The 12368-nt window shown below is 41.5% G+C and overlaps 1 long non-coding RNA gene across 2 annotated transcripts; it reads left to right on the top strand.

The window, feature by feature from the left end:
- Positions 1 to 203: 203 nt before the first annotated feature.
- LOC134441152 (uncharacterized) lies at positions 204 to 3538 on the top strand. Of its 2 annotated transcripts, XR_010033099.1 has the most exons (4): positions 204 to 288; positions 2142 to 2197; positions 3093 to 3252; positions 3346 to 3538. It is a non-coding gene; the product is annotated as an uncharacterized LOC134441152 (long non-coding RNA). The 2 variants fall into 2 exon arrangements; XR_010033098.1 differs by lacking the exon at positions 204 to 288 and having other exon boundaries at positions 2019 to 2197.
- Positions 3539 to 12368: the final 8830 nt, after the last annotated feature.

The following is a 12368-nucleotide window of genomic DNA, read 5'->3' as shown; positions in this document are numbered from 1 at the left end:
CTATACCTAATTTGCATTCATACGCTATAACTAATACTAATGGCTAGTGTCGAAACTACCTATAAATGACTAAACTTTACCCAATTTACATTCCAACACTGTAACTAATACTATTGGCTAGTATGATCCAAACCGTCTCTGTCAAAACTACCTATTGAAATTGGTTAAGGCCCGCAATGCATTGCGCATTGCTTCCTGGTACTTCATTGGAAGAAGAATCAACCGACGACTGTGGCGAGCCTCGCAGCGGATGAAGTTAACTTCCAATGGACGGGACAAATTCAGAAGGTAAGCTGGCCAGTCGTGCATTAAACATGGGATACAAAACATGAACAATGATCAAAAGGAAACTAAATCACGCTAGAGTTGTAGTTGGCTCGTAATAACTGTCTGACTGTGACTCAGGCAGCTGCTATCAGCAACGCACTGGGCAGACAGACAGGTCAATGGACCTGTAAGCTGCCGTTCAAACTTCGTTTGGAGAAGGCAACAAGTATGCCCTGTGTTAAAGATGAACGGATAGCACTACCAATTTCAAAATGTTGTAGAATGAAACCCACTGCAGCCAAGTTTTTTTTCCATTCTCAAATGTTGCCTTGTTGGCTAGTTTTGGCGCGCAGACTGGGACTGGCTGCTGGTGGGGACCTGACCTCGTGTGTCGTTCTACAAATATTTGTTGCCGAATGTTCCATCCACTGTTTGCGCTGCCACTGCAACTTGATGCTCTGCATCACGCGTAAGCACGGAGGAGAAAATTCTACAAGATAGCCTCCTTTTTTGCTTTCACACAAGGCTGTAGTGTGATAATCTTACAAGTTACATGCACCTATGTGCTCGTAGACAGACTACGAACGGCACATTACTTCACTATTTCATTCTCCACAATAAATCCATTCAACATGGAACGGCTACGTTTGTAGCTGGTCACTGAATCCTTCGTAAGTCTTTCAGCAGTTCCCGTCGCGAATCGTCCTCTTTGAATGTTGTTTTAAAAACGTGTAAATTCCTATGGTCACCAAGTTTTCAAATCAATGAAATGCGCGACGAAATGCTTCATATCAACTGTCAAAGCAGCGTGTGTAAACAGTCATCACTCTGGAATGTCGCTGTGTCAACTAAAGACTGTTTATTAATCATAGAAACATTCTGAGTTTGAATGACAGCTTGAAGATGGGGAGCGAGACAGACGGTTTGTGCATGCCGGGTGCCTGTGTTACTGGGAGGGGGAGCGAGAGGAATCGATCATCAAATAACTTTTTAAACAACGCTACCCTAGACATGCTAAATCCTGCTGAGAATAGACGCTAACAAAGGATCAATCCGTTAACATTGCGAGGAGACATTGATTAGTTTGTTGTAAATGTATCATAGTAAGTAGTCCCATGTAGACCAACACGCCCTTATGTTACTCTGAGTAGTGGTGAGAGGAGGTTTTTGGCGAGGGACCTCCCAATGTGATCATCCACGGTCATAACATCACCTAACATGAAGTCAGTTATTTTTTGTTGGACGTTGCAAACTCAATCTCAGGGTTAGTTTTGACAACGATAGTTTGATAGTTGCTTTCATAGTCGAAGGACTCGCTATGAACAGACACGCGCAGGTTCCATAAGCACAGCCCTTCTCTCTCTCTCTCTCTCTCTCTCTCTCTCTCTCTCTCTCTCTCTCTCTCTCTCTCTCTCTCTCTCTCTCTCTCTCTCTCTCTCTCTCTCTCTCTCTCTCTCTCTCTCTCTCTCTCTGGTCTCCGCAGTTCGCACACACTTCAGTTGTACCGAAATGATGACGTTTGACATTAGGAAGGGCAGTCCAACGAAAAGAGACCGGTAGCCTATATTTTCACAACTAGTATAAAAAGTGAAACAAATGCTTCTAAACGGATAGCAATTGCAAGGAGTAGAAATGTTTACATAATAATCGAGTGTAAAAGTACAACTTCTTAAACTTTATCCATGTCAAATTATTCACAATGTTTTGTGCATAATGAAGGTGTTGCTTCTGCCTACTGCAGGAGTTGAGAAAAGGCGGTAACTGCTTACCTCTCATGTAAGCTACAGCCTATGTGGTGTGTGGCAAGTCATATTAATGACCAAGAATGACTTACTTGTAACTTAATTGTTATGTGCTTTTAATATGTGTTTCAGGCAGTGGTGTTGCATCTTTTATATGCATGGTTGTCCTGAAGTCATTCTGGAACAGGGTAAGTCGCCGACTGAAGAAAAATAAACAGACTTAAAGGCCATAACACTGTCATGTTATTTGTTTATGAATAGCCATTTTCACTCACTCAGGCTTGCTGTCCTTGTTGCACTGTGCACTGTGTAGGATGGTGGCAGAGTAGATTTTGCAACTAAATAATAAACTCATATTTACAGTTAGTACTATTATAACTAATATTGCAATTTGCGCAGTCATAGAGAATATTTTGAATTTGATGGTGGTGGTAAGAATCAGTGAAAAAGATTTATGACTGGGCCGCATGAATTATGGAACGAGACTGCCAAATACATTTCACAGTGCACCTTTGAGGTCAATAGATCCCTTTACTGTTTGCATACAGATGTGACATAATCAAGCTGCGCTCTCATTGTTGGAGCACAATGGACCATGTATGCACATTTGTAAAGAAACTAGCCAGGTGTTATTTCTGAAATAAGCAAATGGATGGTCACGATAACTTCAGATATGAAGTGGAACCGCTCATTCCTTATGGTGGCCTCAGTCCGGTCGTTCTTAAATTTCTTGAAACAAACTCCTATGTTCTGAAACAGCCTATTCCCATAGAATAGCGTAACAAGTGTTCTTTTTAGGGTCTCTATTTAAAAAATGGCAGGTCTTCTCTCTTTAGGGTCTGCACTGTCTCTGTGTGTGTTTGAGTCAACAATGCGTGAGCAGCCTGATGACTTAACTTCTATGTGAAGCTGTCAAGAGCTGTGTAGAGGGCAAATACACTGTGGATTGGTCACAACTGTTACTAATAACTCAACCCCTTTACTTTTTCAGCTCTAGACAGATGACCAAAACAGACCATAGAATGTACCTTTAAAGAAAAAAGTTTAACCAATGAGTATTCTTAATAGTGTATCTTGTCCCAGGGTTGTGTTCAGGTGCGTGACAACTGACAACATTGAGAAGACCCAGGAGCGGGAGAAGGGCAGCCCCATGAAAGAAGGCGACAGTGTTCTGTGGTCACACCTGAGATGATGGTCCTGAAGAGGAACGAGAGGAGATACTGGGCATATAAATACAGGCACTGTACGTTGTTTTTCTGTCCATTATCTTTTTACTCTTTTTGGCATACTGTATTTCACTCGCATATGTAGTAATCAGTACGTGTTATTGTTAAAGGGGCATCACAGTGGAGGACAATCATGAAAAGGTTGAAGACTTCACTGTGCCCATCCCTGAAGTCCCTCCACTCGGTGCAGCAGCTCTTTCCACCATACTGCCATGCTCTGGGTTGTCCCTGCCACCATCCACCTTTTGGGTCATCCGTGCCCTCAGCCATCACCGTGCCTGCAGCGCCTGGGTCATCCGTGCCACTCCCCACCATGCTCCTGGGTCAACCCTGCCACCATCCACCGTGCCTTCAACGTCCACAGCACCTCCGGTCTTTGTGAGCCAGTTTGCAGCTCTACTGACCTCTCCAGTATACAGTATGCTGTAATTGCTAATGGTTTCTCTGAGTGGCCTGACCGGTTAATTGTCCCGTATCCCAACTATTTACCACTAAACAAGTGATTTTGTAATAAGTAGGAGATCTTTGCAATGTTATCAGTATGGTTGGACTCTGATGTTTCACTGCTGTATGTCTTCCTCAAAGAGTAAACCGAATTCTGAGTATTCTTGGATTTAGTCTTTGAAAAGTAGAGCAGCCCGTTTGTTTGAAACTGTTGTCCTGGACACCAAATAGACTGGAACTGATATCCTTTTTTAAAAGAAACTGGTATCCTTTTTATGTGTGCAGTTTAATGGTAGAACAGTATACACTGATGTGCCTTTATCAGTAACAAAGTGAAAACGGAACAAAATTTGACTATTTCTGTCAAAAACTGCTACAAATTCTACATATTGTTTATATAAACCTAGTTCTGGAGGAAGTCTGAGAGTTATTGACAGTTGCCATGTCAAGCTTCCGCCTTCGCGTAAATTTAAATCCCACCTTCCCTCCTTCCCCTGTCATGCGCAAAGGCTATCCTAATTGTCCCAGCACCTCCCCCTACTCCCTCATCTCACTGGATCACCCAGCTACATGTCCCCTACACTTATGGAGTGGAAGTGGATCTCGTGCCGCATGATCTCCGCAGGGTCCCAGGACAGAGGCCAGCTAACATCGAATTATGCCTATTGACTATGGTTACCATACTCCAGGGCAAACTCGTGAATTAAATGGTCCTGTTGTTAATGTTTGTTTACTTTTTGTGAGATAAACTGAAACATTGAGTATCTGCTCATTTTTCACATTTTCCTGTTGGCGATATCCCTTTAAATAAAACATCTTGGTTGATATGCACAGGTTTGTTGTAATTGTAATTTCCCTGGTGGACGTTTGCACAACACAGTAGAGGCAGAAAACACTGATTGTTAAAAAGTAACTTTTTAGTTTTTCTCAAAGTTTATTTTAATTTTAAATGATATACTTTTTATTTTTACCTAAGTAGATTCTTTCAATTGTACATTTACTTGTGATTGAGTACAATTTCAACAGAGTAATTATTCTGATTACTTTATTGTTGTGTTTTTCTTATTCCTATTAACCAGAGGTGAAAAGAGTACTAAAATATTTTACTCAGAGTAAAATATGTTAGTACTCTTTTCACCTCTGGTTAATAGGAATAAGAATAACACAGCAATAAAGTAATCAGAATAATAAGCAGTTGATAAATAAGCAGTAATACTAAAAGGCTCCATGAAATGAGTAAACATTAACCCTTTTTTTATCAGTAGTAGGTGTTAATAAAAAGCTACATGAAATGAGTAAATTTTAACCAATTTTTAACAGTAACAAGTGGTAATAAAAAGCTACCTGAAATGAGTAAACGTTAACCTATTTTTATCAGTAATAGGTGTTAATAAAAAGCTACATGAAATGAGTAAATTTTAACCAATTTTTAACAGTAACAAGTGGTGATAAAAAGCTACCTGAAATGAGTAAATGTTACCCCATTTTTACCAGTATTTTTTACTTTGATGTGGTCAGTATAACAGAACTTCTGGAATTGGTTAATCTTAACTGAATATGTAGGGGTACGTAATACTCTATTTAGGACTGTGGAAATCCTTACACCAATTAAATTGAGTAAATCCTATAGATCTCTTTTTACAGTGTGTGTCATCATAGTAGGGTAGACTGAGTACAGTTGGGTACACTTTTATTTTTGTCCCCTTCCACGCAGAAATTAGACTATTAAAAGGTCCTAAAAAGAAAGTTGTTTTGGACAGAACATATTTTCAGGATGTGGGCAAATATATAATCAAGGAATTATATATCTAGGATGTTTAATGTTTATGTAATTAATCAAACAAAAAAGGTGCACTTTTGTCCAAACTGTACCCTAGCTAAAAAACGGTGGGGTACAGTTGAGACATAGCAGAGTACAGTTGAGACACCATTCTAATCAATGGGAGGTAATAGCCATGGGAGCTAATAGCATGGCCGATAGCAAAATACTGTACTCAACTGTACCCGTTAGCATCTTTACATTGGTTTTACATAGTGTAATTAGCACTACAGGCTAGCGTCTAAACTGTCCCCTTCTGGCCAGATCACACAATGATAAAGATTTTAAAATGGTTTTAACTGTTATGATGTCAGGAAATATGTCTGCTTTTAGAGCACATATCATGGCTTGCTATCATGTAACTGATATCAAGAGGATAACTACTGGTCATTAGATATTCATTGTTGAAGGACCCTGGTGAAGTAAATATGACATGTCGAAAACAGCATTTTCCCAATATCTTTGGATCTGTTATCTGTGCTGGTTTAAAATTTTCCATGTTTTCAATGACTGAAGCTAGGTGCTAGCTAGAGTTCGCCTTTGTAAATCAGCAACGATGTCAGCCTCAGGAAGATTTACAACGTGCATTTAACATGGTACTGCATTTCAGAAGCAAATTTAGCGATGGTGCATTGATAACATGAAAAAATAAACGTGGTGAAACCGGTCTTGCAGTTGACTTCTCTGTTTGTTTGTGTTCACAGGACTTCCTCTGGATGGCTCACATCAGTGAACATGAATCTCATAACTGATTGGAAAAATAAATAAAGTTTTGCACACAATGTGTTTGTCTGTGTACTTGAATCACTTCATAGTAGGCTAGTCTATATTGTATTAAAAATGATAATAACTAAGTAATTGAGTGGAAATAAAAAATAAGACATTTTAAGACCATGAAAATATGTAATTTCCATAAAATTGAGTGGAATAGGTGATAATGCATTTTACGGCCCTGATTCTATCTTATTTCCATATAACTACTCAATTGTTTACAAGGTAATTAAGCAGAAATAATACAAGGATACTTGGGTGGTCGTTTCTATGCAATAACATAGGAAGAGGAAATATTGCACATTACGGCCCTGATGTAGCCTAATTAGTATGAAACTACTTCGGCTGATACCGTTTAGTTACTGGCATACCTACCACCTAACTACTATGATGACACAGTAGCTGTTTCCATTAGCCTACTATTAACTAGAAACTACAGCATAATTGCACTGGAAACTGTATGGTTATTTTTGTTGTTATTAATGAGAAATTATAGTGTAATTGCACTGGAAACCATATGGTTATTTTGCTGTTATTACTAATAACAAGCAGTTATTACCATAAAATTAGACTGAAATTACTGAGAAATTACTATGAAATTAACACCTTATTAGCGATCCGTAAAGTAAAGTGTTACCGGTTGCGCTCCCTCGTTGAACACTACAGGTTGAACCTTTCGCTGCTTTAGCAGTCTCTGGTCTGTTCAATCTGGGCAGGATTCGGCAGCTTAACCACCAGTGGTCTATTAGTTAGACTTTCTCCCAGTTACAGAGGTGATGGGTGAGTTCAGAGTATTCAAAGGATTCCGAGTTTTAATTTCTCAGATCTTATATGTGCAGATCATACAAAGATTTGGACATATTGTTTTTTTTCATATTTTCAGGTGTGTGATGTCCTAAAAGTTAATGTGCTAATCATGAAGGATCTAAGTGTGGTAGGCCTAGATAAAAACAAAATAATGTAAAAATCCAATGCAGCATCTTATCCGTGTGTAGGTGTATATGCATGGCACATTCATTTCCTTCAGAATAAATTAAGTGTCTCTCCCCTCTACTCGGCCCTGAACTGCTATTTCATAAAAGACATGGAAAATGAAAGATTTGAAATAGCAAGTCAAGACAAGTTAAGTGTGGAGCATTTAAAAACAGACAGAACAGTCTCTATCGTACTGTATGGTAAACCAACAGCCAGTATTTTATAACAAATTATACAACAGCATGCATCATTTCATAGTATCTGCATACTGCAGGCTGATGGGAACATCAAACTAAGTATGTTGATCCTACTTCAACATGCTATTTGTACCAGCGCCATTGTTTTCAACCTTCACTTGTCATGTTGAGTTGTAAGAGTGTAGCCTGATTGGCTGATAGCAACAGCCATGTTCAGGGCAGATTTTGACAATCCATTGCTGTCTACTCCATGTGAGTGAGAACTCGCTGTCATCACAGACCTCCCACCAACAACACCTAAGTCAAGTCGAACACAAATCCACGAATTTGACGTATTGTAGCACATGACATGGGGAGGTGTAGAGGGGCAGGTTGGGAGTATGAGTTGAAGTGGGGTGCATTGAAAATGTTTTAGGGGTAGAGTAGAGTAACTTCAGCAGAGAGTAATTTTATTGATCCCCGAGGGGATATTCAGGTGTGGGTGTGGGACAACGCATCTAAGCAGAATTCAGTGAACTTTTGCCATTTGAAGGGTGCATCACTGCGGATGATCGACGGCCATCAGCAACTGCAGATATTGTACGGTCCGTCTGCAAACGCTTTAATCCCACGAGTGTCTAGGGCCATGTGAAACGTTGTCTCTTGACATCAGCAGTACATTTGGTTGAACACATTTTCCACCATGCAGCATTTCCAGCCGAGAATGCATTGCTGACTATCTGCGCATGTATAGTGGATGTTGTAGATTATCATATGAGTCTAACCTTCCTCAGACTCAAACAGGAAGGAGAGAGCCATGGAGTGAGTGGCACAGCTGCAAGCCTATCACCAGGTGACAGAGAGGTGAGGGCCGCAGGGGATTGGAGGAGATTTCTGGGGGGGCGGGAGGTCCTGATCTAAGGTCTCGGCTGTCACTCTGAGGGCTGATAGGGGTCCCCCTGGGGGCTTTTTCATCCTGGGGTGTCACAGGGAGGCCTCAGAGGTTCCTGGCATGTTTTCCTCCTTCATCAAGACCTACACACACTTGTGTGGATTGCGGATTTGACGCACGCACACAGATACACACACACACACACGCTCACACACACACACACACACACACACACACACACACACACACACACACACACACACACACACACACACACACACACACACACACACACACACACACACACACACACACATTGACACTGATGTAGACAGAGAAGCAACACACACACACACACACACACACACACACACACACACACACACACACACACACACACACACACACACACACACACACACACACACACACACACACACACACACACACACACACACACACACACACACACACACACACACACCAAAGCACAGAGATACTCGCCCTCCCCCACCCCTACCCACAAACACATTGTCCACACACACACACACACACACACACACACACACACACACACACACACACACAGACACACACACACACACACACACACACACACACACACACACACACACACACACACACACACACACACACACACACACACACACACACACACACACACACACACACACACACACCACCTACACATCCAGTAGTACATTACCTGCGGCAGCGCTGGAGCCTCCATCCCTGTACTCTGTGAACCTCGACGGCTGTAGATCTCAGTCTGCGATCCATAGCTCAATCCCCCAGTGAGCAATTCCCCTACATAGCTAAAGGATTGGCCATTATTTATCTCCTTCTCTCACCTCTCTACACCCCTACCCCCGCTATTCCCTCTATCCTTATTCCTGCCTACCTGCACAGAACATACCTGTACTTAGCTGTACCTAGTCTGCTCTCACCAGCACATAAAGAAACCTTTGCACAGAGCCTCTGTCATAACCTTGGCAATGGCAATGACCAAGACTTAATCTGCTACTGAAGACGCTACGTAATGTCATGGGGCTGTTGTTATGATGTAGTTGATATTTTTCAGCAATAAGTGATCTGCGCAAAGAGGCTGATACGTCCCAAATTGTCCTAATATAGCGACTGTTTAGTGATATGCAGGACTGGACCGGAACCAAAAAAGGTCCTCTGAGTTGGGGTGTTTGAAAGTTAGGATGAGCACATCCATGAAAAGAGTAATTCAGCTACCAGACAATTGTAGTAAATAGTGTGAGAGAGTGGTCTGCGCACTGAGTATAAGCTCAAAATAATGTTTTGATCCACTAGTGGGATTGTAAAACAAGAAAGTATTTTTTGAAGCTTAAATCCACTATACAGACCACTCTCTCAAGCTTCTGTGAGAAAATACAGGAAATTCAACAGCATTGGCCCCTGAGGACAGTCGAAATCCCTTCCCTTGTCTCGCTGTATTGTTCATATATTTAATGTACAGGTGGGTTGACAGGTGTTCTTATAGGCGCTGCTCTGTGGCAATTGCACCCTGTGTGGTGAGAATGAATTTCCCCTTGGGGACAATAAAGGCTTCTACTAATATACTGATGTATACATAAAATGTGCATAAAAATATAGCCTACATGCAACTTATCAGATATGAATTTACCAATACCACTATCATACCAATAATATAATTGTGCATCTCTCACAGTAGGCCTATATTATGTTGCTCAACAAGTTAATAGTAAACTACAGTCTATGTCCTCGTTTGTATGGCAGCTTTGGACAATAACGTGTGCTAAATATAATGCAGTGTAATAAAGCTTCCTCACTATCCTCATTCAGGCTGTGGTGACATGCAGATTTGAAACGTTACAAACGGATATGTTTGTCCGTTTATATATTTTGATCTCATTTACACGCCATGTGGATCACTACAGACCACTCTCTCAAGCTTCTGTGAGAAAATACAGGAAATTCAATAGCATTGGCCCCTGAGGACAGTCGAAATCCCTTGTCTCGCTGTATTGTTCATATATTTAATGTACAGGTGGGTTGACAGGTGTTCTTATAGGCGCTGCTCTGTGGCAATTGCACCCTGTGTGGTGAGAATGAATTTCCCCTTGGGGACAATAAAGGCTACTTCTACTAATATACTGATGTATACATAAAATGTGCAGAAAAATATAGCCTACATGCAACTTATCAGATATGAATTTACCAATACCACTATCATACCAATAATATAATTGTGCATCTCTCACAGTAGGCCTATATTGTGTTGCTCAACAAGTTAATAGTAAACTACAGTCTATGTCCTCGTTTGTATGGCCGCTTTGGACAATAACGTGTGCTAAATATGATGCAGTGTAATAAAGCTTCCTCACTATCCTCATTCAGGCTGTGGTGACATGCAGATTTGAAACGTTACAAACGGATATGTTTGTCCGTTTACATATTTTGATCTCGTTTACACGGCATGTGGATCACTAATGTGACAGGTGCGTTACAGCATTTAAAAAAACCCTCTGGTTTTAAATATATCCAGTTCAGGGAGCTAGAACTCTGCTAATGTGTCAACAAAATGTCCAAACAGATGCGTACAAAAATATCCATATATGTGTAAACAGGGCCTGAATGTCCCCACATAGCACAGCACCAATAAAAAAACCCTGAAGCTGGTCCAGCCAGGACACACTGCAGTGCTCACAACGACAATGGAATGGATGGAATTGGGCTGCCGTGCTGGGCTCTTCTGCACAGTTGCATCGGAGCCCCAACTCAATAAACTGACTGACTGTTGCGTGACACTGGGCCCGTAAATGCATATTTGTCTGGGGATGGAGATTGTATTGTATTGTATTGTAGTGTGTGTGTGTGTGTGTGTGTGCGTGTGTGTGTGTGTGTGTGTGTGTGTGTGTGTGTGTGTGTGTGTGTGTGTGTGTGTGTGTGTGTGCGTGTGTACGTGCGTGCGTGCGTGCGTGTGTGTGTGTATGTGTGTGAATGAGAGTTTGAATGTGTGTGGTTCATATATAGGTGAGGGAGGCATTGTAAGGAAAAATTTAAACTCCTCTAGACACTGACATTCTAAATAGTGCGTGAACAGCGAGTACTCAGCCCACCCCCAGCCTACACTCTCTCTCTCTCACACACACACACACACACACACACACACACACACACACACACACACACACACACACACACACACACACACACACACACACACACACACACACACACACACACACACACACTCTTCCACACAAACACATGTACGCACGTATGCACCCACACACCCATGCACACATGCAGGCACACTCACATAGGCCTACATGCACACACACTTTCTGCGACTGGTTTGCCAGTAAGTATGACATTAGGTCATGGCATTTAATTATACGGAGTGTGCAAAGGCAGCCATTGTTAATCACTCAAAGCCTGTGTGGGAATTTAATACACCACTGGAAAACAACTAGAGACAATCACACAGAATCTCATTACCGCCTGTCAGGGTCCTTTTTTGTTCTGCGAACAGTATGATTGGATCCTAGTAGTCTGTGGTTCAGATTTGGACGTGCCTTGGCTTGATGGGAATGGGAATATTGTGAATACAGTATCTGTAATGCCTCATGTCAAGGACACAAAAAACTCCCTCTCAGTATACCTCTACGGTGAATGTGTGAACAGAAAAAAAATGAGACCACAAAGCTTACAAAGTGTCTTTTGTTGAGCTCCAAGTGAGTCTGCCACCAAGCTCCATGTGTGCCTATACCACACAAAGCACAAAATGTCTGCAATAACTACATTGTTTCAAGGTAGTGCCTTCCTCGCACTTCTTTTAGGCCTAATTGTAATACTACTAAATGATGAAGTGATTGGCCAGGGATATGCCTGCTGCAGGATATGTGTGCATGGGCACAAACAGGTTGCCATGCAGTTTTTAAATATATACATCCATTTTGCGCCCGGGAAATCACCTCACACAAGGTACACAGACGTGTGCATATGATGCAATGTTGTGAGCGGTGGTCTTCCGAACTATTG

This window comes from Engraulis encrasicolus, chromosome 24 (assembly GCF_034702125.1).
Source record: "Engraulis encrasicolus isolate BLACKSEA-1 chromosome 24, IST_EnEncr_1.0, whole genome shotgun sequence".
In the NCBI taxonomy this organism is placed as follows: Eukaryota; Metazoa; Chordata; class Actinopteri; order Clupeiformes; family Engraulidae; genus Engraulis; species Engraulis encrasicolus.
This window is presented reverse-complemented; position numbering and strand designations above follow the sequence as displayed.